This window comes from Chlorocebus sabaeus, chromosome 22 (assembly GCF_047675955.1).
Source record: "Chlorocebus sabaeus isolate Y175 chromosome 22, mChlSab1.0.hap1, whole genome shotgun sequence".
Classification (NCBI taxonomy): domain Eukaryota; kingdom Metazoa; phylum Chordata; class Mammalia; order Primates; family Cercopithecidae; genus Chlorocebus; species Chlorocebus sabaeus.
This window is the reverse complement of record NC_132925.1, coordinates 34422517-34449632: the sequence shown is the minus strand read 5'-3', so window position 1 is coordinate 34449632 and position 27116 is coordinate 34422517. Positions and strand designations below refer to the sequence as shown.

Below are 27116 nucleotides of genomic sequence, written 5' to 3'. Positions count from 1 at the left end.
TTCCTGTAAGTCTCAGTGCCTATACCATTAAAGTCTTACCTGTTACATAGTCTTATCTGTGATATATCTTGTGTTACTAAAATAAACTGTCAACTGTTACAATAAATAATAGGTTACATTTATTCATTACCCACTGTGGTCACCACAACCCCCTCAGTGAATTACTGTGCCTGACTTTTGCAGATCTTTGGTAGCTTACCCTGCCTCACACAGTGTGTACTAAAAAGAAGATTCTCCTTCAACCTCACGCTGGGCCACTAACCTATATTGTCTTATAATACTGATAAACTTTTCTCATGTTGATGCCTTATTTTCTTCCCAGATCCATTTTATATTCAACTGCAATTAGAGACCATAATTCTCCTGTTATTTCTTACACAGTAACTTTTAGAATATAGAGAGTTAATGCACATTTGTTGGCATATTGTATTAGAAACTCTAAACACATTTCTGGGATTTTGCTGATTGAGAATGAAAATGTTTAAATATCTGCTTGGGTCCAGAACAGTCTCCATTTGTAAGTTGAGTATATTCATTTTAGCGAAGTAATCAATTGCATTTAAAATATTCAACTCACAATTATATATTGACTTTCATTATCAATTTTGATTAATGCATTTTGAAAATACTTTATTCTATAATGCATTTAAAGGGGGAAATAACTGCTTTTGTTTATTCAAGGAATTTGCTAATTTTTATAAATCCTGTTTATTATTTTGTAAGAAGAAAAAGGATGAGTCAATAGCAAATCTGACCCTTGCCTGTATACTTACATTTACCCACTAGTGATGAAAAGAAACGAAGATAACGTTAGTGGCTAAATGATCATTGTTGAGAAGGCATGTTTAAAGAGAAATAGATTTTTTTAACTCCGTGTGCGTAAACATTCTCTGTGAACGTTTTGTATTTGCACATGGTTTACATTCATCTAACCGAATTCTGACCTAAGGAATAGAAAGCATGGTCTCTTCCAAGTCAAGCCACACTGTAGTTATTTGGCGGATAAATGCTTGGCTAGTTTCTGTTCCTTTATAACTGCCTTTATTAAAAGTGAAGACCCTTGACCCTGAATCAGAATCACCTGGATGGTTCCTGGATTCCACTCCTACAAACTGAATCAGAATCTCTGGGATTGGAGCCCAGAAATTTGCATTTTTAGTGATCATTTTCAGGTGATCATTAAAATAAAATTTATTTAATAAAATGTATTTTATTTTATGGCTCAATTAAATGTGAAAGCCATTCCTATTTGGAGTCATTCTCTTTTTCTTTGGCGAATCAAATCCTCCAGAAAACTGATCTGTGAGTCACCAAACTGGTAGTTGTTAAGCATAGAGTCTCAGTGACAACCTTAAAAGTGACTATTGCAGTTTCCTTCAATAAACTTAGCTTATTGAGTTCTGATACTTTTGTGTGCCAGGCATTCTAGTTAATTATCTAAATTAATTAATATAAAACCTAAATAGCTCTTTGAGATACATATTCTGGGCCGCATTTTAAAGAACGGATAATTAAGGCTTAGAGAAGTAAATATCTAAGGCCACCCAACTAGTAGCTGAATTCAGTTTGACTCTAGAATGTGTATTCTTAAACTCTGAAATAGAACTGAAAACAGAATTCGAAATAAAGTCTTCTAAATTCTGCCTCTCTTTCTAAAAAGGCAGCTGAATAGAGAAAGGGTTAAAATAGATGACAACTACTTCCAAGTTTGTGTCCAAACTCTGAGATTCTATGATGTTAGTCAACCGTCGTCTTAAATTATATGATTGGTAGCTATAGTGTTATCATGTGATGAGCTCAATCAGTAAACCATCACCTTCAGTGTTATCAGAGAGAACAATGAAGCCCCGTCAACACTTACCTGTCTGTTTTTACAGTCTTCCTTTTCTTCTACTTCCCTTAAGAAACCCAAGTATATATTTTTCCATGCCAAGGGCTACTGGAATAAGCTTTTTATTATTTTATTGAGAGATCTCCCACAATAATATGAGGCCTAATTTCCCTGAACAATGGCTTGTTTTAATAAATACTTTGCAAATACAGCTAATATACTGTGTAGCTGACTCAGTGGTTCTCAACTCTAGCTGCACACTCAAATCACTTATGGAGTTTAAGAATATATAAAATCATGTGTCTAAATCCTAGAGATTTTGATCTGTGAGTGTGGCCTGGAGTGGAGGCTAGAGATTGATTGTTTACAAAGCTTCACAGGTTGAGAATCAGTGATCCAACTCATAATTCTTAAAGAATTTGGTGATATCATATGCATTAAAAGAGTGATTGAATGAGGCAAAATCTCTATGTAAGTCCCACAATGAGTCCTTTAACATGAAAGTAGAACCTAAGAGCCTCTGAAAAGCTGTCGCTTGGGCCATCCAAATATTCATATTGAGTCTCAGATAATGAAAAGTCACAAAATTAGAAGCCATTAGAGCATGGTGTTAAGTGGAATTATGGAAAACCATTTGTAAAATGCTATGGGGTTTGGAAGGACTTGATTTTTTCACAGACATTTTTGTAATAGAAAACAAGGTAGTGAAAATGGCAACATATTTGAATCTATTTGCATTTCCTTATCAAAAAAGTAGTAAAATAAAAGGGAAGGGTATAACCTTGCAAATGTATCTTGATCTGATATTATTTTTGCAAGTTAGACAGATTTGGGGACACCAGTCGGCCTGACTCAGGGCTAGCTATCAAATCAGAGCTCACTCTTCAAATCCTAGCATTAATCGGAATGATAAAGAGCTACCTTTCGATTAATCCTGCCCTGGACTTTAGACGAAAGAAACTGCAGTTTAATTACTGAGTGAAATTCACTTCATCTGATCTGCCTGTCTTTGCTATAATGTCATAATATAATCAGCATCACCCCCATCTGAAACAGAGCTGTGAAGTCCACGGATCTGTTTGATTGGAAGAAATAAAATGATACCCAAGCAACAACCAGCCACAGTGCAGTAATGACTCAAACCTTGTTTTCATCTGTATGTCATTCTCCCATTGGCTTGTCATGACAGCAACTGAGAAAAGGATGGAAGAGAGTGTGATTGAAAAGGAGACTGACCCAATGGAATCATACTAGGTGTGGGAGGGAAGAGTCAAGCTGTATAAAATCTTAAAGCTAATTAAACTTGGCTTTTTCTTTAATATGTATCCCACTGGCTGCTACTGATTTCTCAAGTCCAAGATAAACCACTCAACTGATGTATCTCCCTGCAATTAAAATCTCTTCTTCAATTGAAACTATAGGTTTTACTTTCAAAATAATTTATTTTCCTTTTGTAACTGAAATTTATTTGGCAGATTTTTTTTTTCTTAGATCTTCATGTGGTTTTGTAAGTTAAAGAAAGATAAAGGGGTTGCAGATTTTCTTCTGTCAGAGATAACAGCCTTTGGGAGCATTCCTTTCTAGGTTTGCAAACACCCATTGCCTTTATATAGAAGTCCTGAATCCAGTAAGGTAGCTAGCTTTCCTACAAATAATTACCCCGTATTACACAAAATGTTTAAAGTAACTTTCCATATGTCATGTAGTTAGAAAGGGGCCTGAGCCAGGATTTGAACCAGTATTTGTCTGACTCTGGGTCATACTCTTTTTACTTTTCCACTGTCCACCCCCTTATTCTCACTTACTTACAATTAATACTTCTCCAGTTGACTCATTCATCTTGTTATTGTTGGGCATCCCCTATATGCCAAGAACTATGCTATACTCCAGATATACATTAGTGAAACTAGAAAGAAGAATCATTTTCAAAGAGCTTTCAGGTTTGGTGGTTCAGTTGCTTCTGTGACTTTTATTGTAAATTGATACTTTAAGTCCAAAAGGCAATTGGACCGCTGGGAACAAATGTACAATGTGAAGTCAAGAAGATCTTCTTTATTTCCTTCTTTTATTCATAGTATCACCCAAAAATCTCGGAATTGAGAATCCCAAGAATCTCAGGAATTTATTGCTCCTATGTAGTCAGTTATCAAATTATATCAAATCTTGTCATATATAATCCATCAAAAAGATCCCTTGTACCTAGGACAAACAGTAAGTATAGGGGTTAGGAGAACAGGCTCTGGAGTCAGATTACCTTGATTTGAATCCAGGCTTCACCACTTATTAACTGTATAACCTTGAAAAAGTTGCCTAATCCTTACCTGTAAAATGGAAACAATAAAGTTACTTACCTCTTAGGGTTAGCATGGAGATTAATGGGTTAATCTACACAAAGCACACAGTTCAGTGCCTGGCACAGAGTAGAACTTTAGTAAATATTGTTATTTTTTCCTCCACAATGTCTCTAGAACATGTTATTTCCTGTACATTTCTGCTGACACTACCGAAGTCAGATATTTATCGCATAGTACCTGGGTTGTTGCAGTGGATCACTTATTCTGTAGCTCTCACAAGCTCGCACTCTCTCTTTCTTTCTCTCTCATTATCTTTATGCTCTCCCTGTTTCAGTTTTTTCTGCCCACCATTCCCAATTACTTATTTTCTAGCATATCACTGCGACCATGCCAGTGTCCCACTTTAGCCTTTAATAGACCTCTTGTGTTCACAGAATAAAGTGGACTACTCAGCTCATTATTCAAGGACCCCTTTTCACATTCCACACTCAACCCATCTTTCCAGCATTATTTCCTATTACAATTCCAACTAATTTGTTTATTTGCTGCTCCCAAATACATATCTCAATTTTCTGCTTCCTTGCTTTCTCTCATGCCCATCACACAACTTGAATTGTCTTATCACCTCCCAAATTCTTACATGTTTTTCAAAGCCTAACTAGATTTGTTCATCATACTGAAGCTTTCCTTTGTCAGCCTACATATAAGTGATGATTTTCTCTCTAAACCCCTATTCTGAACATTTGAATGTTATTGCATAATAATTACTTCTGGGCATTATCACAACAAATAGATATTAAATGCATCAGGCACAGGTCAGTGTCTCCATACACATCATTATTTGCCCAATAGCATCTATCAGAGAAAATCAAACATAGATATACAATTAGTATATGCCAAATGAATACATGGTCTGAATTGGGAGTTTTTTCCTTGCTCCAACCATTTTTTTCCAAAAAAGTTACTCCAAATTTAGCCCTTTATTTCTACTGATTTTCTAAACTTCCTTCTAAAATTCCTTTTGAATTATTTTGATGTCTCCCTCCTTAATCCTCTCCAACAATCACTCTTATAATGCCTTTCCATTTCCATAGTCATCATGCTGCTTTCTTACTTGGCATGTGGATATGGATAACCAGGCTGCAAGTTTATTCTGCACCAGTTACATCAATGGTAGAGTAATACTTGCATGTCCATAGAACAGAAATTATAGAACCTGCCCTTTTTACTTTTTGTGGTTGTCAGGAAAGCAAAAGATATTGTATGCAAAAATATTTTATAAACTTCAAAAAGCTTTACAAGTACGAGGTGTCATCTATATTTAGATAATATATTTAGATATATATTTAAATAACATATTTAGATAATATAGACTACATCTTGTACTTGTACTTTTCCAGTAAGCATATGTTAATGTACTAGATGTATAAGAAAAATATCAGAAGTAATATATATGATAAGCTATATCATATTTCTTGAATATAAACAATATATACATAATATATACATATATACATTATATATTATATATGTAAGAATTATTTCTCCTACATTTGCATATCTTCCCTTTTTTTCATTCAATCCTACACCTCTCTTGAGAAACTTGCATTATTTGGCCTCATTATTTCTTTAGATCTGCAGGGCAAATGGGAGTCTTCCTTGAAAGCTACTCACTGGGAAGATTTTTTTAATGACTTCTTTAAAAATCAGCAAGCAGGACTGATCTGATATTTGACATACCGACAGGAAGAATCTTAACAGTTTCTAACCTTCCTAAAACAGCATTAAAATAAATCAACTTTACCCTACACCTCAGATATCAAGATTGTGCAAATTCTCTGACCATGTGGATTTTCTTGACATTTTTCAGTCAAAATCCTAACCAGAGAACAATATTTATAGTTCAGCAATTCCGGTACAGAAGAGCCTTTCTGACTTAGTCTGCTGCCTAGTTCCAACTTTTTCTTACGTGATATGGTTCTCTTAATCAGGGAGAGAATTGATGGACAGTTAGATAAAGGCTTAGAACTTATAATCGGTGTCCCTAGTAACCCAGTACTGGAGGGAGACACTTCAGCTTTGTTTTAATGTTAGGAAACAGAAACAGGACAGACAGATCAGCCTTCATCTCATTATTTCTAGTGGGAGAGGGGCCCCAGAACGTTCCTTGTAATGTTCAATGGCAGGCAGTCAGCTCCAGCAAGCCTTGTGTTGGACCTTTAGCTATATCCATATTATTGAGGCTCAAACCTTTATTGCACCTGAACTCCTATGGCCATTATCAGTGGATTCATAGCTCCATGAATTTTCTTTTCCATGGGGTCTCACCTCATTGTTTTATGTTTTGATATTATGATAAGCGGCAGGTGTCTTCCAGGCTCCCTTCTTGCTCCTATTTTCCCCCTGCACAACCCCCTGGACTTCCTCCACATTATCCAGCTACCACCAAAATGCTTACTTTCCTGACTGTGTTCCTCCTAAGGCAGCTAATCTTTACTTCTTCTTCCTGGCCTTTTGGCTCCTTCTGCTTGTGTGGAGTTTTGAGTTAAATTTTTCGAGTTAATATTTAACCTGTGAGATAACTGTTTACAAAATTGGTAGTTGATAATCAGGGATTTTTTTCCTGGATTAATATGGTTAGAGTTTAACTTGGTGGAACAGCTCACACACATACAAAATAATAAATACATATGTATATAATTAAAGTATTAACTCTGGGAATTTTGCTGCTATGTTCTCATGACCCAAAATGGAATATTTGTTATAGTCTAGATAAAAGAAAAACCTTGGTTAAGAGTCTGGCAAGCTGACTCTGTGGAAGAATTTAAGCAGAAAAGGGAGCCAGAGTCTACTCCTAAGTGGCAAGTAGCAGGCAAGTGATAGAAACATTCTTTTTTTTTTCTTAAGAAAATGATCTTTATTCATATTATTTTTATTATCACATTCAAAAGAAGTTATTGGGATTCTCTCCAAAAGTGGGTTTTGATATTTTTTGGCTTTGATTATCCTTTTAATATCTTGCAATATTTTCTCATGTCAGTGACTTTTTTATATGTTACAGTATGGTTGTATCTTAGAGCCAGATGTGAGGAAAGCAATCCCTGTGTTCAGGTACTTCCCTCCACTCATGTTTGTAAGTCAGGAATGACTGTTTTTTCTCTTGAGATGAAAGTGAACTTTAGCTCCATCTGACATCAGAAGACAGAGTACTGGTAGACCTAGAATATGTCTTGTATTCTTAAAGGAAGTCTTCATGCTTTTGCTGTGGGTGAGGGGAGAACCTAACACAGAAAACATATTCAGGTTACTTTAATTCACTTGGAAATGGATTTCATATTTACTTCTTTCCATGTAGACCTCAAAGAACAATTGTTTAAAGAAACTGGGTGGAGCGATTAAGTGGATCTAGGTAAATGATCACTTATGAATTTTCAAAAGTAGTTAATAAATTTTGCCATGAGATATGTGGAATAAAAAAGCTTCAAGCCAAACCAAAAATAAAATTTTCTACTCTTTTTTGTATATCAAAGTCACAAAATAAGACCATCAAAACCTGGATATCTCACAAGCACCTTCTGAGAGTCCATTGTTTTTCCAAATATACTGTGTTTATCCCAATTCAGAAATAAGAATGAATTACTAGTAACAGATTTCAAATTCGATGAGACTTAAATAGGCTTAAGTGCCCTGTAAGATAGTAGAGAAAAGTGAAAAGAGGGGTATCCCAAAAGATATTACAGTTTCAAGAAGGAAAAGAAGTGGTTATCTGTGTTAAATTGTTGCTAAGAAGTTGAGTCAGATGAAAATTAAAATGTGACCATTGCATTTGGCAACAGTAGATATGGTAGAGTGGAACGAATAAAAGCCTGATTGGAGTAGGTTGAGAAAAGAATAGAAAGTGAAGATATGGTAATAACTAATATGGACAATTTTTCTAATAAAGTTTGTTATGAAAGGAAGAATCAAAATGGGGATAAACTGGAGAGAGACTTGGGATCAAAAGAATCGCATATAAATATACACAAACACGGTAGGTTTTGTTTCTGTTTTTGTTTTTGTTTTCTTATTTGGCATTTTGTTTATCTGCCTCCCCAGTGGAAAAGCAACATGGACAAGAATCAAAGCCTCAAATCTCTAGTAGAAAGAGACATGGAAAAGGCAAAATCTATCTGGTAAAATGTAAAAGGGACTGGCTCAGATTCAACAGATCTTGGTCTACTTAAAGTTCTACTAGCTACTGGTAATGTGAACCTAAATAACCTTTCTGTGGCTATCAGTTTGCTTATTTATTGATAACATCTAAAGTTCCTTTATGGTATTCTGTATCTATGAAAAAAGAAAAAAGCAGACACATTTCATAAACCTCTCTCTAGTAGAAATAAGTTTATATCATTCACCATTTTATTATTTAGAAAACACACACATCTTGTTAGTTAACCCTCACAAGAATGCTATGAGGTAGGTGGTTATATTGTTTTATTTTAGCAGAAAAGGAAACCAAGGCTCTTCAAGGGTAAGTAACTGGCGAAATTACACAGTGTGCAGGCAGCAGAGGCAGAGGTCAACCACAAGTTTTCAGAATCTAAGTTGCATATTCTTCCTACCATGTTCTGCTCTACATACACCTCCCCTATAGCCTTTTGTTTTGTTTTGTTTTGTTTTGTTTTGTTTTGTTTTGTTTTGTTTATTCTCCTGGATCTTCAGTGAATACCACCCCCCACACACACACTTTTTTTCATCTCTGGGCCAGGTTTCCATTACTTTCCTTTCTGTCCATTCCACTTTCCTCAGAACTTTCAGGTATGGCCACCACTTTAAATATTTGCATTTCTTTGTAATACAGAATCAAGTGCACAAGAGTTGAAGATCTATATTAAGTTCATAGGAAAAACAATCCCACGCCAAAACATTTTGCCAGACTAGTAAAATTGCATTTCAAACAACCCATGAAAAATCAACTCTGCAACCACAATGGCCAGTGTTAGCAGTGGAAACCTCTTCATAATATCTTGTCATTTGGACTTACAAGCTTTTAAAGCCAGAGAATGAAAAGGGAAGAGCAAAAAGGTAGGAGGCGAATATGGCAAATGGCAAGTGGGAGAAGAGATGGCACAGGAGGGGTACAAGTGTTGCTTAGTGTAGGCCCTGCAGACCAAAAATTATTGTGTTTCTAACACTATTGATTTTTTTCAGCAGCTGATATTTCAATCTGGGTGCAGTGTGTCTGTGAGTCTACGCACACTGTCAAGAAGAAATATGATAGTGTCTTAAAAGATTAATAATATCGCTGGTCCTCTGGAGGCCTGTCTTAATTCACTGGCCTGTTCCCTGGCATGTACTGTAATTTATCTAGTCTGATTTGAATAGCAAATGGCAATCGGCTGCCATTAGGGAAATGGGCATCATTCTTATTGATCCAGCATGGGCTGGATTTTATTTAAGGAGAACTGCAAAATGTTATTACCTTCAGGAGCAGAAACTGAAAAGGGAGCTTTTCCCGTGTGTATTTTGGAAATGTTCTACCTTAAAAAGGGGGGAATGGATTGTGGATTTAGGAGAACAGAGAGAGATTATCATCCTATTGTGTGAAAAGGGACATGTACTGGGTGTTTACAGCATAATTGTTTATCAGCAGGAAAGAATGCTCATGATTATGAGAAAGAGGCCACGGGCCTCAGAGGTTAGAACATTAGAAAGATAGTATGACCTGTTCAAGTCCAACTTTGTGTAAAGCCTCTAGTTGCTCAGAACCCATTTGTCAGTCTGTAAAATGGGCTAAAAGAATCTGCTAGCAATGCGTAAGGTTTGTTTAGCATTTGTTTCACATCCTGGGAGTCTTGGATAAAGGATGTTATAGAATTAAAAACATACACACACACACACAAAGATCTTATTTAATATTGTGCATGTTGGGGGGTAGTGTTCAGTATTTATTATTGCTCTTCATTCAGCATTCTGGAAGGGACAAGTTATGTGCTGAATGAAGCAAGACGAACTAGCCTCATAATTCTCATTAACCATTACTATATCCAGGTCAACATTGCATATATTGACTTTAATGTTCACCTGTTAGGGACAGCTCTAAGCCTGCACTTTTACCTTGTTATACTGAATAAAGGAAAGCTGCCAGTGTTATGGTAGCAAATGTGGGAGACAGACTTGGATCTTTCTGCCTACCCCACACTCTGTGCTGCAAGAATAGGAGCTGAATATACCATTTCTCTCAGAGCTTGATGGACATTTCCTGTCAAGGAGCACACACATACCTTATCCCTAACCTTCCTTAAAAGCCCCCAGGAGGGGAAAAAGCTATGACAAAGGTGGCTAGAGGAAGGGGCTCATTGCTACTGAAATTCTTCTTCATTCCACCTCGGGTTGTTATGGAAAGAAACGATAATGTGCTACAGGAAATGGCCAAGTATAAAAGCAATAAAATAAATTGAAAATGACTTTGTTTTTTTGAGCGGCAGTAATTGCTATATGTTGTGATGTTTGCATAAGGAATTAGTTAATGTGTAGCAGAATGGCATGTGATACTTTTTATTTGCTTGATGACTGTAGTCTCTGAGTGAATGACTTATTAAGGTTAATAAAGAAAAATTTGCTTGTGACTTGTAATGATCCAATTGCTAGAATTTAGCATCCCCTTATGCATTGTTGCCTAAAGGGGAGAAGGAAAAAAACCTACACACATTAATGGCCGACTGGCTATGATTTTTTATAGTGGTGTGAGAACAAACAATGTCTTCTAAATTGTTGGTCTGTCTATCTTTCTGCCTGCCTGGGCAGGAACGTTATGGCTTTCTTAATTCTCCTGTGTGATTTATCATCCTAAATTCATTGTTTTGCATAACTCTGCTCAAAATGAAGAAATGTCATTATTTTGCAGCGAAAAAGTTGTCATTTGCATAATGCCTGCCATTAATTATTGTGAGACTAATGCAGTTGTTGATATTTTTAGGGCACAGTGGTACAGCCTGCACCTTGTATAATGTCATTCTGAAAACATTGGTAGTTAATAGGTGCCACAACATTGCACAAATGGAAAAGAAGATGATGAAGAAGAAGGGGACACAATGGAACAGGCTGTGATCTTTATTTAGCTTTTTTTTTTTTTTTTCCTGAAATGCTTGGTGAGAGAAGACTATAAAAGGAAGCGAATAGAGCAGGAAGCTGTGACATCCAAGAGAACAAAGGGATTGAAAAGCAGAGGTTTTCTATTTATGCTGAATTAGTGTAACCTGGGCTCCAGCCAGTTTAATGGAGGAAGTCATGTCTCCTCTGTTTTGGCTTACCTACGTAACCAAAGCCTTGAGCAGAATGTAGAGTTGGGCTTTTTAAAACCATCATTTAAAATAGGTTTTGCTCTGAAACATGTTCATCTCATGGAAGAATTATCTTAGCGGAGCACTTGGCCAAAGTTAAGAGGACACACCATGGTTTCATGGAAGAGAAAGCTGAAGACTATGATTTTCAGATTTTGATTAATCACTCGTCTGTACTTCACTTATTTCAGTATTTCTGTCTAGGATGATAGCTTTCCTTTCCTGCAAAAAGCAGAGGAATACAGTAGTAGTATATTAGAGTGATATTTTTTTCTCTTTATTCTTTGCAGTAGGTCTAACTTTTGCATCTGATTCTTTAGGGACAACACCTACCAAGGCTTCCTATTACCTATTTCACAGGTAAGTGAAAGTCAGTTATAAAAATTCGATCAGAGATGAAACTCATTACACCGAGTCTGGGAGGCATAAATATTACAAATGTAGGTAACTGTTGATCTTTTTAGTCATGGGAGCTTAAAAAAATAGACACACATCAAATAGAATTTTTCTCCTAATTTCACTGTTTCACGTATATTATAAATTTAGATATTTCTTTTTTATCATTAAATTTAAAAGACAGAAATGGAGCCTCAAAAGTAGGTCTAGTTACTGAGACTGACCAGAGATACTTAGAAAGCAGATATTACCGTTCAATGTTCAAAGCCTGGCATTGTAATCTCTTTGGAAAATGCAGTATTTTTCAGACTCTAATCCAGATTCCAATGGCTCTTCTGTGCCCAAAGACCAATTACTATTTTGAAGTTCTCTTAAAGCCAGATGACGCTTTGAGGGGGCCATCAGGACCGTAAGCAGACCACAGGGGACTGTCTGTTTGTCTTATAATAAATATCTAGGCAGAATTAGGGCTGGGATAGTTCTGTAGATCTTGCCTTACTTTTGGAGTTCAATCTTCATGTGTTCAGTTTTGGAATATGTAAAAAGCCGGCATTTTCAGTGAGGAAAATTTTAATTTCTGTGTTAGGAAATTTTAATTCTGCGGGGAGTTACCACACTTGGGGTTGTGAAAAACAGATGAGCTCGTGCATCAATTGAGACCCATTTCCATTGCTGCTACTCGCTTTCCCTTTTCTTCTGAAGGAAAAGAAATTGTCCTAACACCCCACATTAATGTATTTGACTATAATAAAATCCATATAAGTATACAATTTAAAAACATAAGAAGTCCAACATTGGGAGGGGAAATGAAGAGAAAATAAAACAAGGGATTTGCACTTCATATGGTATACTAGTACAGACTAATTCTTAATCATCTTATAACCTAGTAATACCTAGTTATCTATGATATATTCTACATGTACCTATAGATCTGACATATAAATAAATCGGAATAACTGATATTCAACTTAGCAGGTTATACCATTATTAGGGTGACCAACTTGTCCTGACTAGCCTGGAGCTTTCTCTGTTTGAACACGGAAAAGCTCACATCCGTCCTCAGTCTTGGACAAACCAAGGCAATTAGTACTATAACCATGATGGATAGTTGCAAGGCATATTGATTTAATGGTTACATTATATATTTTGTCATCTCTGTTGCTTCTTATATTTGAAAAGGCTTTGATTTCATGAAGAAACTGTTGTATCATTTTATTTAGTGAACAAATTGAGCCCTTTAGTGAACAAACTGAACTCTTTTTTTTTTTTTTTTTCTTGAGATGGAGTTTCACTCTTGTTGCTCAGGCTGGAGTACAATGGCGTGATCTCAGCTCACCGCAGCCTCTGCCTCCTGGGTTCAAGGGATTCTCCTGCCTCAGCTTCCCGAGTAGCTGGGATTACAGGCATGTGCCACCACACTCGGCTGATTTTTTTGAATTTTTGGTAGAGACGAGGTTTCTCTATGTTGGTCAGGCTGGTCTCGAACTCCCGACCTCGGGTAATCAGCCCGCCTCAGCCTCCCCAGGTGCTGGGATTACAAGTGTGAGCCACCGCACCTGGCCTGAACTCTTTTTTATAGCATTAATTTGCTAAGGAATTTTATATGACTATAAGAGAGGTTGAGTAAAGAAGTGTAGAGTTTCATGCATTAAGTTTCTAGCACTTTGATCATGTAACTCTGGAAAGTAGCAGTTTCATAGTAAATAATCACCTTCAACTCTGATCCCCTGTGTTCGGGAACTAATTTTAGAGCTCAAGTCTTACACAGAAACAGCGTAGAAATCCATATGTTAGCTGGCATGATTTTCATCACCTAACATCTGATAATCACATCAGACCGGCATTCTTTAATACTCACTGATTGCTGCCAGGACTTCCAACTTCTCTATCCTTTGCTTTGGAGTTTTTCTTCCTTTTACATCCAGCACCATACTAAGAACTTGGGATACAAGATGGATAAGACATGGTCCTTCACAATGAGTTTTTCAATCTAATCTATGAAGGAAAATCGCAAGAATGAATTTTATATAGCATATGTCGTCAAAGCTTAGACATAGAAGAATAGCACTTAGAATGTTGTTTACTTCATGGATTAGTTTGTTCGTCTGTTGAATAAACATTTATTGAAGCTCTACTGTCTGCTCAGCAATGTTCTTAACATTGTGGGTACAAAGATGAACTATACTTGGAATTTTCACAAAATGAATAGTATAAAAGTATAGCTCACTCCTCTCCGGATTGACAGTTCATCAAGTACAAGATTGCCATGTCAGCATTTGATACCAGTCTAACCTACCAGGACCAGTTGGGCTGGGAAAACATCTCCTTTATAAACTCAGCGATATCATTTTTAGTTAACTATCTAATTTGACTTACTCCTCCCAAGAAGCGTATTATAAGATGTGAGCTATTGCATGTAGGTGGTTTCCCAGACTGGCCTGTGCAGTCAGATGGAAAGAATAGAGGCCTCTGGGACAATCCAGAGGAGCCGCTGCACCATGCAGAATAAAGATTTTCTATTTAAAGTTTATGTGACTGGGATGAGATTTATAAGTACTGGAACACTTTATTCATCTACTTATTCATTCAGTCATTTAATAGCTATCAAGCACCTATAATGTTTCAGACATTGTTCTAATTACTGGGAATATAGTGAGAAATTAAACAAAGTTTCCTATGAAACTTGTTTTATAGTGGAAGGAGAGACAACCAATAATTATGTAAACAAAAAATATCATTTTAAATAATGATCAGATCTAGGAAGAAAATAATGCATAATAAGGAGGTAGAAAATAGGGATATATAATTTAGAAAGTGTTATTTGAAATAGGGTAGGTAGGAAAGGTCTCACTGAGCAGAAGATATTTGAGCAAATATTTAAATAATGAGAAGAACCTAAGCATGTGGTGATGAGCAGGAAGAACATTTTAGGGAAAGGGGATGGATATTATAAAGACTTTGAAGTAAGAACAACTTGGAATTTTCCAGGAAGAGCAAGAAGAAATGTGTGGCTCAGGTGGACCTAAGTCAGAACGATCATGTAGATAAGTAGGGACCAGCTCACGTAGGCCATGGTAAAGACTGACAGAAAGTTATAGAGGATTTTTTTAAGCATGTATGATCTCATTTACATATTAAAAGAGTTCCAGGGCTACACTGTGGAGAACAGTCTAATAGGGCCAGGGTGATAGAGGAAGAGCATGTAGTAGTTATTGTAGTAGCCCAGTTATGCGAAGGGCAATGGCAGTCAGGAGGGAATGAAAAGTGGTTCAACTCTGCATAACTTGAAGATAGGGCTGACAAAAGCTGCTGAGGGTCTCAATGTGGTTTTACATGAGAGAGATATGAGGTGTGATGAATTTCAGGTGTTTCACCTCAGTCACTGGATAAATGGCCATATCCCATGGAGTTGGGAGCTATAGGGGATTTGGAGACATGAGCAGATTTGGGAAAGAGATAATTATGAGTTAGTATTGGAGCATGTTGAATTTGAAATTCTTTTCCAAATAAAGAGATGTAGTAGGCAGTTGGATACATGAGACAGGACTTCACAGGAAGGATTTGGACTGGAGATTCAAACTCTGTTTTTATTTCTGCGTATGTATTTTCTTTACAGCGTAAGCCTACAGGGTATGAGGAATGAACTCTGAGAATTTTTGGAGACAAATATACATGTTCCATATTATTTGATGATGAACCTGCAAGTACTGCTGTCAATTCACTCTATTTTTTTTTTAATTACCTGATATACCTTGCAAAGAGGTACCAGCAAAACCATATGAACACTTTCTAAGGACACATATGGTTTATGATCATATTGAGATGTAAGACAAACATAAATTATTGTTTCATAATGATGTAACAGTAGAAGTAGGGGAAGACACAGATTCTGTAGTTTAACGTGGGGAAAAATCAGTGTGAATTAGTAGGGAGGTGAAACTCTAACCCATTGTTGGAATTAGTGAACATTTGAATAGGTAGTAAGGAGCAGTCAGGGTTTTCAAGATATAAAGTCATAAGTAGATTGTACAAAGACATAAACTAGCTTTCTCTTTATGACGGAGCAAGGTTAGAGAATAAGGACACTGGCCTAGCATGAGCAGAGTGTACGTGTTTGTGAAGTTAAGGGAGATGAGTTTATAAAAGTTGGCTAGAGCTAAGGGATTTGAACTTCCCCAGTAGCCCATTGGTTCTCACCTCTAGTATACTTCAGAATCACATTTGGAGCTTAAAATGAAGATGCCTGGATATTACTTCTGGAAGTCCTGATTATAGGCTATGAAAAGGCTCTAGCACTTGTATTTTCCACAGGGAGACTGTTCCAGAACAATTTGCCCCTCCTAAAGCTGTGGTGATTTACTAGAATTAATAGTCCTATGTGAGTAGCATGTACTGGACTGATAGGTAGAGTTGTCTCTCCCTGCACCAGGAGCTCCTGGATCTTTACTCCAGTTCACTGTTGAGTATTACAGCTCGGATTTTCTCCATAATTCTGCCTAAATTTTCCTTTAGTACTAATAAACAACCTTTCCCTGTTTTATAACTTGGAACTACCTTGGCCTTTTAAGGCTTCCTTCATTTTCTTTCTACTTTATGGTCTCTTGCACAATTACCTATGGTCAAGTGTGGGTGTAGGGATGAGTAAGAACCATGAGAGGGGTGGTGTCTCTTACAAAGAACTGTGAGAATGAGAAGTATCATGAAAGTGTTATGCTGCAGGCCTAAATAATGTAGCTAATTAATACTATGGAGGCTGAACTGAAAGCAAAATATAGGACTTAAAGAGAAATTGGTATTTTTTCTATGGAGGAACCTAAGATTAAAACCACAGAGCTAATAAGATTTTTTATTTGTTTAAGAGGTTGGGTATCTTTTATAACTACATAGTCCCAAATACTTAAGATTTTAGAATGCAACACATACATCTATAAAAACAGGAGAAGGAAGACTTCTAGAGACAAAAAAGTGCCTACAGAGAGTCACTTTTAGGCCTTTAGAGAAGGAAGTTTGGTATAGATGAATGTTTTAAGTAATATTTTACTATAAAATAAATGTGCTTTTATTATGGAAAAGCTCAAATAAACAAAAATTATTTATAATTTCTCTACCCAGAAACAAGCACTTCTAGTGTTTTCTGGTCTTTTTCCACCTTGCATGTACACAACTATCACTTCTGGAACAATATTTAAGTTAACAATATTTAACTTAGCAATATTTGCTTAAACAATGTATTTTCCTGTACATATATTGTTGGTTATATGCCTTTTCACTTAACAGTATTCCAAAACTATTTCTTCATATAATTAAGTGGTATATAAAATATGATTTCTTAAACTGCATAGTATTTAAGTCTAGGAATGTACTATCATTTATTTAATCAACTCTCTATTGTCAGACAAGGTTACCAGTCTTTCACAATTATGAATAATGCCATAATAAATATTCTTCCTTCTAAATCTTTGTGTAGATCTTTGAATATTTCCTTTAGATACATTCCTAGAGTTGAGATTTCTGGGTCAACAGTCTTCATATATTTTTAAGTTTTTGATGTGTATTGCTAAGATGCCCTCCAGAGCATTTTGCCAGTTTTATTTTTTCGGTGGTACCATCTTAAAGTTTTCTTCCAAAAGTGACTCGATTCAAAGCCATGCTGTTGCTTTTCTCTGAGTCCTTTCTGGTCCACCAGTTGTAGTGGACTTAATTTAACTCTTACCTTAAGGTTTACACTTAGAGTAACCGAAACATTTTTGTAGACATTTATGCTGCAAATGAGACCGTTTACAGAATATAAATTGACAGTGAGATTAGATTGCATTTCTTTCTTATGCATGTTCTGTACAAGCATTCTGCTTATCCTGGATAACAAACAAATAGAAAGAAAAAAACCTTACCTCTCTTACTTGTCCTAACTGAACACTCACAATGCATTAGGTGTTTAACTGAACATGGAGGAGATGTGATTCCTGCTTTCTGAGACTTTACAATTCCAAGAACTATGATTGATAAGGTACCATATAAATAGTGGGCTTCTAGGACAATGCCCTGTGGTTAAAAGTAATTAAGTTATATGATGCAGGCAGACTACAGGATACCTGTGATCCACATGTGCAGGTGGATTGCGTGCATCAGTCTTGATATCTGTGGAATCTGAGAGACGGGAAAGGCATACTTGTTTTAACTCCAGAATATTGTAGAGAACTCAAATTCCTGCCCAGGCAAATAGGGATAAGTTGTAGACTGCAAATAGGAGATGGATTGTGGGAAGGAAAGAAAAAATCTACTAGTTCCCACATCTTCCACTGTGTCCCCTCCAGGGGACATTCATAGGTCAGGGTCCTTCATGTGGTAGCTTCAAGTTCCTGACATTTTCAAAACTGCTCTAGGGAAAGGGTCTGGCATGTATAGGAAGACTGTTTTCTTGTGAAGACAATGGGAGAATATTTGAAATTGGGACTCTTGTGAAAAATCAGAAAGGTTGCCAGTGTACCTGGCCTTCGTATTGTCTTGAAGTACTGTGGTGGACTTCGTCATGCTTAAAGGAGGTGTGATTGGGGATAGAGAATTGCTTGACTGAGAATTAAAGAATGAGAGCTCCTGTCCCATAGCTTAAACTGAAAAGGATTTCTGACACGTATTTGGTTAGCAAAAATGGTTGTGAGTTAGTGGGACAACTGTAGCACTGATATAAAAATTCCAGATATTCCTTCTGAATAGATATACACACATTTAGGAAATGCATTATAAATGACATATAGCAAAAATGTAAACAAGCCATTTAATAACATTGTAATGCTTGATTCTGATCTCTTAATTAAAATGTGCATAAAAGAAAACAATGGTGGAACATCTGTGTGTGTTATTGGGATAGCAGGATTTATGCTGCACCCTGGGCTTTTTGTTGGCTTCTCAGTGTGTGTGAACGTGGGTGGGTTTCCTCTTTGAGCCACAGTTACCCATTTGAGCCCCACAGGGTCTGTATTCCCACCCACCTTCTCTTGGTTATAGTTGCACCCCCCTTTTTCCCCTCTTACTTAAAATACTGTATGGCTTGTTCTTTGCTTAAATTAAACTACTCTCATCATTTGATCTGAAAGCCGCTCTTCAGCCCACCACTCTAACCTGAAACCGTGACCTAACCCTGACTCACCCTTGTTATCTCAGCAGATGTACACAGCATTACCTAATGTTTTGACCTCAGTGAATAATCTCGAAGAGCTTTGGGGAAAGTGTGGCCCTTTGTATCTGTGACCTTGCAGCAATTATTCCTTAGCTGGACACTGTGGGATTTATATGTTGAAAACAGGCATTCTACTAACCCCTGCTGGTGATTTCTTTATTATTATTATTGATTTGGAGGATGTATCCCTGAACCCCATTTTGTCCAACTGTTAAATGAGGATGCCAGCAATCACAAAAAGTCAAGGGTTATTAAGTGCTTTAAAATTGTCCACTGAAAATGTTACACTGTGATATGCTTTTATTTCCACTTTTACATGGAACACATGTGATCACCAAAAAGTTTGTCTTTGATTAAAACAGCATAAAAAGTACCTCACATCTTCTGTTACTCCCAGATTTATGTATCATTTATATGAGAGAAAGTCACATACAAATAGCCTTCTTAAACATACAATAATTAATATTTAATGCCCCCTTTTTATGAGGGGGACTTTGTGCTGGGATGTCTCCAATCCTCACCATGTTCCTGCAAAATAGATGGTTTTATTCTTTATTCCACAGACGATGAAAATGAGGTTTCAGAACCATTTAAGTGATATGCCTAAAGCTTTATTGTTAGTAAATGGAAAACCTGGGATTCGAACTCAAGTCTGTCTCTCTCTGTCTTTCTCCACATCATATTCTGCCTATAATATCGCGACCTATATGGGAGTCTGGTAGCCCCAGTTTGCTATAGACCGTGGCTAGATGGGGTTATGAAAGAGTCAAGCAAAAGGTGCCATTTGTGACAAATGTCAGAAACTTGTTTTTGTAACTAGGATTTAATTTGCAAATGGAGAGTAATTATCAATATGTCACAGATGAAGAGCTGCATGTATGGATCAGTATAATTTCTGTTCTTTGGCTTATGGATGCAGTATGCCCCAGGGAGTTTCACAAATCCACATGACATCTCCCTGTGCTGAGTTCTGGGTTGGCCGGCCAAAGTGTAAAATCTGTGCTGGGATGGCTCACAGCTGGTTACTATCTGAAGAGATTTGTATAAAACTACCTACCTTATATAGACTTGGTTTTCTGAATTTGTCTCTAACACTTGAGTGGGGGAAAATACCAAATTTTGATACTGGCTGTGTTGTTTTTAATGGGTGTTTGTTTTTGGAAGTGTTGTGCCAAGAGAGGAAGAAGTGGGTGTGGGTCTTTCTTCCTTTTGCTATTCTCCCTTTGCCTTCTTGTGGTCCTATTTCTGATCTGATTCAGTATTACCAGTTTGCGATAATCCTTTGCAAAAGACATAAAATGTTCATAGACTGTAAGTTATTAAGGCTTTAAATCACATCACACTATCATTGGAATAATTTTTTGGGGGGAATTTTGCATATTTCAGTTCTCTAGTGTAGGGCATGTGCTGCATACTAGGGATGTAACTTCTACCTGCTCTACTTCCCTTTATTTTTTTTCCTCAGGCTGAGAGAACCTCTGCTTTAAACTTGTCATGTGTTCTGAAACAATCAAATATTAGATTTCTGAGACTATCAGGCTGTGATGGTGAGGGAAGGGTTAGTATTACATTCAAATATGTATTAAGGAAGGCATCATAGTTAAGTGGGAAAAACATGGGTCTTGAGTATTATGGGAGCTCAGCCCTTTTCCTTACTAGCTGTGTAGCTTTGAATGAGTTATTTAATTCACTAAACTAAGATTTTGAATAATAATACCTACTATATAGAGATATTATGCAGATTAAATGATATAGTCCATATAGAATGTGTAGAACAGTGCCTGACCCTCAGTGAATGTTGGTTGTTTACATTTCACACAGCAAGAAAAGGGAAGAATGGGAAAGAGTGGCAATTAGAAAATAATGATACTGAGTTTGAAAACATTGTTTTCATCCTTTCAGTTAAGCATAGTAGTAGAGAGAGCATTTGTCTAGCAAGCAGAGGCTTGGGTAAAACTTACAGCTCTGCCTCCAGAAAGCTGTAAAATCTTTGCTCTTCACCTTAGTATCTCAAGCTCCTCATTGTGAAAATGAGCGAGTTAGAATGCATTATCTTGATTTAGTTATATACTTTTGCCTTCAGAAGATTTTTCTCCATCTCAGAGTAGTCTATGACATATCATTCAACAGTGTGTAAGTCTAAAAGGCCAACAGCCAAGTATGGCAGACAGGGCTGTTGTTAAGATATTCTTTTTCCTGTGTAACTATGTTTACATGTGCATTTATGTTCTTTGTATATTTGTCATGTGCCTGAATATTTATACACCTGCATGGTTGTTGAAGTAAGCACACTAGCATACATTCATACATTTTTGTGGGTATGTGTGTTTATATATAACCTATATATATACAGTATGTGTGTATATATATAAATATATGTCTGTGTGTATGAGAAACAGATGCACTGTAGGCAGATAAAGCAGATAAATATAGATCCAAATAGAAGCATAAGCATATAAATATAGACGTTATATAGAGTGAAAGCAAGCAGATCAGCACCATTTCATTATTGCTTGAAATCTTTGTAATAAAAGAGTTGGAAATCAGTAACTGACATTGAAATTATTGACTGAGTGACACTGTCATATCAGAAGGCACAGTGTAAGGTAAGAAAATAACCTTTCTTTCAACTTTGAGGAGAAATTAGCAGGAAGATTTATTACTGTTAATTATTTGATTTAGGAAAGTTTTTAGGTGCTGTGTAGTGTTGTGTTTTTCAAAGTACAGAAATGTCACCTCTCCTAAAAATACTGCCATACAACAAAAAATAAATAAGAAAAGCTATTCCAGTCTTGCAAAAAGATTTGGCAAATGTGACACCTGGATCCCTTTTGTCCACAGGCTGTGATTTGCAACTCTCGCCTATTTCTAGGTATAGACAGATGAGTTGGTTTCATTCTACAGTATTTTCTACAAGCTCCTCTGAAGTCTTTAAGGAAACTCACCTAAAGGAGATATCTCAGGCTAAAGTGACCATTGTTAAGTTATTGTCATGGGGATGCTTGCAATTGTCTTTAGTGAGTGTGTTGTGTGAGTAAAACTGAGCTTCCATCTGTTACTTTCATATCACTGTCTGTTTTTACCAGTCAAAATAATTGGTTGTGAGTTTTTGCTTTATTTTATTTTGTTTTAGTGAGAAGGGTATTGTGAGTTATTTTTAGCTAGCTAATTTACTTTTTAATGTTGCAAGTTATATCTTGCTCATGTGTTTGAATGCTATTTGGAAAAAAAAAATAGTGCCTCCTTTTTCCCTCTCTAAACCTCATCTATTTCCCTAACAGATCTTATCTCATCCTCAGCTTTGTTGTAGGAACATTCAAAGAAGCTAAAATTTGAAGAAATTCCTTGAAATGTACAAATACAAAGCCTGCTTTTTCCCACTACCACAAAACTGCCAAAGTTGTTGCAATTGCTTTTTCTGTCATTACTCTACTATTAGTCTACCATTAGTCTACCATTGGTTTTCCTTACAGGGATAAGAGAAGAGGGTCCAGAATATGTGTTCCTCGTAACTTCTGCTCCACATCAGAGTTTAGACTGGAGGAAAAAAAGGAAGGAAGGGCAAAGCAATAAAGACTTATTGAATGTTAAGGAATGTATTGGTGCTTCCTGAAGGACTGTTCATTCTTCTTCTCTCAAATCTGGCTTCAGTTACTTTGTTGTTAAGTTCTTCTCCAAATTATGGTTTTAAAATATTTTTAAAGACTGCCTTAGTGGTCTTGAGGATCACACACGCACACTCTCTCTCTCTCTCACACACACACACACACACACACAAACTTGTGTAAGATTCATTTAAAAAATTGCATTGTGTGAATAAAATGGAGTACTTTTCAATTTACAAATTATTTTGAACAAATAATATAATGTGTAAAGTTGGCACACTTTACAGTGTTTCAGACTACAGATTTTTTTTAATTCTGTTATTTACCTGATAAGCTCTAATGTTAACTTGAACAAGTGTTTATTTATTCAAGGGTATTATAGTATATCTACATAAAACGATTTAGCAAAGATTTTAGAAAAATAATCACTTGCCAAAATAACATATTAAAACTCCTTTATCTTTACACACATACACACACACACACACACACAATTTAGACTAAAGCACTATGTCCCATTTAGCTTAAAAAATGTCTTAGGGTTAGATTTCTGAGGGAAGTATTTACATACCCGTACTCCTCTTTTCTTGTACTTTGTTTCCTTTTCTCCTGGTGTAGCATATTTACTGTTTAGCTTTTGTCAAGTACTTTATAATAATTACCAGAAATTTTGGCAAAGACAAAAAAATTTGTGTATGTGTATATTTGTATGTTTATATGCACATAGACACACACACAAAAAAAACACACATCCAGATTGAAGTGTTAATGTTGTATTAATCATCTGATTTTTGGGGGTGGGGGATTTGAGACAGGGTCTCGTTCTCTCGCTCAGACTGGAGTGCAGTAGCACGATCATGGCTCACTGCAGCCTCAGTCTCCTGGGCTAAATCAATCCTCAGCCTCAGCCTCCAGAGTAGTTGGGACTACAGTCACATGCCACCATGCCTGCTAATTTTGTTTTTTTTTGCTGTGTTTTGTAGAGGTGGGGTTCCACCATGTTGTCTAGGCTGGTCTGGAACTCCTGGGCTCAAGCCATGCACCCACCTCAGCCTCCCAAAGCGACTCCCATGGTGACTGTAGTCACCATGCCTATCCAATCATCTGATTGTTTTATGCGTTATGTTTTAAAACTTTCTCCTAATATAAATCTTTAAAGGAATTTTTGTAAACATTCAAATGTCTGGTCTCATTTAAAGGTTTCTAGGAGATTGTGCATTTTCTTATCTAAGACAAAACATTTTCCAAATATGCATTTGGATATTTGCATATGAATAAACAGGGATTTATCAGAGCCAAGAGCAAAGCAAGAATCTCTTTTTAGGAGTCATTTACCCTTTCTACCTCCTACTTGGAGCATGAGGTAGCTCTCTCATCATTGGCATGGAGAATTTTTTTTTTCAGTTAGTTGGTTTCATATTCTGTTTCTGGTGTTGCAGTGCATTGCAGTGCATATGGGCCAGGGAGTCAAACAGATCTTGATTCAAACCTCACTTCGCCACTTTTTAAATTAGCTCTGTTTCCTTACGCAGGTTACCTAACAGCTCTTTAACTGTGTTGTTAATCTGTAAAACATGGGCCACAGCTACTTCACCACAGGTTTGTATTAAATGACATAATATTAATGGAATATATGTCATATAGTATGTACTCAATAAATACCAGTTTCCTCGGCCTGTTAATTTTAATATATAGCCATGATTTCCTCCCCAGTCCCTCCACAGCATGGTGGCACATAGCATTATACTGTAACTATCAGATATTGTAGACAATGCTAAAGAAACAGGAGCAAGGGATTTTAGAAATTATTGATTATCTAATAGTGACCCTGAGAACAAGCTTAGGAGGAAAGAAATGTAAGGAAACCATCAGAAATTCCTGTCTCCTGTAATTGTAATGTTTCCTACAATATTAAGTTAACAAAGAGAAGTGGGAGACTTTTCAACAAAGTGTTGCTGAAAGCCTGTTCACATCAATACAGTGGAATGGAGTGGTGTACATTAAGCCTTATGAAATAATACGAAATACTTTTATTGCCCATTCATATGCCAGGTTAATGTGCTTCATTCCACAGTGGATGTTGCTCACCTTGGCTCACTCTAGATTAAGCTCATTGATTAACTACCTTTTGTAGGGGAAGGGTCAGAATACAACTCTCATTGAAATTATTAAATAGTTGCTATGTGTTTTCTTTTTTAAGGAATAGGAGGGGAGAAACACCTCCCACTCTAAGATACTTGGAGCTGCATTTCAGCCTACAGCTGATCATTTTAACTGAATTACAAACCCTATAAGCATAAGGTTTATAATGGAAACAATGACCCAATCTTAATTACAATGATTTTGGCAGCAATGTCCCTGCTATCCAGAGACTACTTTCTCATGTCAGAAGACTCTTTTAACCTCCTCAGAGTTCATTTTCTGTGTAAGTACAATTTTAGTGTGCAGGAATTTTTTTTTTTGAATTGGGAGAGTTTGACCACATTAAGCCACTGAGATTTCTCTGGATCTCCTCCTGCTGTGCCGTAATCAGTCTCAAATATCTGTAATGTAGAACGGAAAGAAAGAAAAGGGAAACGAAAGGTGTCCTGGTGTGGTGGGAAATGAGTGGTCTGGAGATCATGAGCCTTTGCTCTCTGTCTTTGATGAGATACTTTGAAATGCTATCCCCTATATTGATAATATGGAGTTCTAGACAGCTGTAACTTTCTATAGGGAAGCCTATAGCTTTAGTTTACTCTGTGTCAATGTCTTACTGCAGTTTTGTTTTAAATATAAATCAAAGGCCTATTCATTGTAATAATACTAAATTTACACTTTTTCTTCCTTTATAATTTCTGAGAATATCACATTAACAAGGAAATCATTTCTATGAGGAACAAGAATAAATAAAAGTTTGGATAAACAGATTAAAAGAGAGAAAGAAGGAAGAATATAAAGTCAGGAAGGGCCATATATGAACTAGACACAGAGTAGAAGTGAGAGGACAGGAGGCAAAGACTCTGAAGAGTCAAAAATTAAGACAAGGAAAAGGAGAAGCAACAATTTGAATAGCAGGCTCACATTTAAGATAAAAAAAAGTATAAGATAGCTTTGAGGTGAACATTTTACATAATGTAAGAATTCCTTGTCTTATAAAAGAATCCTTTGAAATCTTCCCCTATGGCATTTAAAATAAGATTGAATTTATACAACTTTGATTTAGTCTGTGCTGTGAAAAAAACGAACTGTGAGCTTTAGATACTAGTCCCAGCTCTGCCTCAAAATATATGCCTTTGAGGAAATTAATTCTGAGCCTCAGAATCTTCATGTATAAAATGAAGAAGGACAGGCAAGTTCTCATCCACTTTTAAGAATCATGAAATGAAAGAGTACATGGAATGATCTTGTTGACATACTGCCAGGATGCTTATTGAAAGAAGTTGCTGAATCCGATTACATTAAATAAATGACAAAAATTAGAGAGAGAGGGGGAAAAAAAAAAAAAAAAAAGCTTCCTGAAGGTTTTGACTAAGATCTACGTGCTTAGTCCTACAGAATTAACAAGATGGTAGCCCCATTTTTTAAAAGAATATAGCTACTATTGCTAAACATGCTTTAAGTTGAATCTTCCACTGGAATTTTTGAGAAATTGTAGTTGCAATTATTTTTCTAAAAGTCTTATTCTCCAATTAACTGAAAGATGGCATTTCTGACTTTCTAAGCCAGAATTTTTTTTCTAAAAAACAAAAACCAAAAAAAAAAACTGTTTAACCAAGAAAATGGAAATCAGTACATTCTTGGTTGTCCTTCTAGTAATTTTAATTTGTGTAACCTAATCAAAACTCAACCTGCCTTGCCCTTAAACAAAAAGCCATATTCTCTTCCATTACTAAATGCCTATATTTGTCTCAATATTTTTTAAAAGATGAATTACGTTGCTATCCCATGACTTTCTTTAGAATGTGTCCATGGAAATTAAAATGGACTTTTCTGTGCCCAAGACTGAAATGAAAGACAGCCCAAAAGGGCTGGTGGAAATGAACACAAAACTTTGCTGATGTTATCAGTATTATAATTTTTGTTAAGCTTTTTCCTAATAAAATGGAACTGAAGTCAGCTGACCCCTAAATAACAGCCTGATATTTCTTTTACAGTTTTATTCTGTCTGCAGATTAATGATAGAGCAATATAGCCTAAGATTTCTTGAAAACATTGGAATATATTTTTCTGAGGCCTTTCTAGTGCACTCTTTCTACAGAGATATTTCTCCCATAATCATTTTTCAGTTTCAATAAATATTTGCTGAATATAGAAAATGTGCCAAGCACCATGGTAAGTGCTGGGTATACAACTGTGTGCATACCACCATTGGTCGTTAAAGCATCTTTGAGAAGTGGATAGAGTAGGCATCAGTTTAATATTTTCTAAGCTCAGATGGCTGAAAAGAGAAGACAACTGGATGACTAGAAACCCCAACTCTTGTTCTTTCCTTTGGATAACCTCCTG

At 36.2% G+C, this 27116-nt stretch overlaps 1 protein-coding gene across 10 annotated transcripts in view; it reads left to right on the top strand.

Annotated features, from left to right (window-relative positions):
- ZBTB20 (zinc finger and BTB domain containing 20) overlaps positions 1–27116 on the top strand; it is an 830675-nt gene that overhangs the window by 415230 nt on the left and 388329 nt on the right. Inside the window, exon 5 of one of the 10 annotated variants that reach the window (XM_073009740.1) lies at positions 11771–11810. The exons of the other annotated variants lie outside the window; for them this stretch is intronic. The gene's annotated coding sequence lies outside the window, so the exon portion shown is untranslated. The remainder of the gene's footprint in view (positions 1–11770; positions 11811–27116) is intronic. 10 annotated transcript variants of the gene reach the window in all.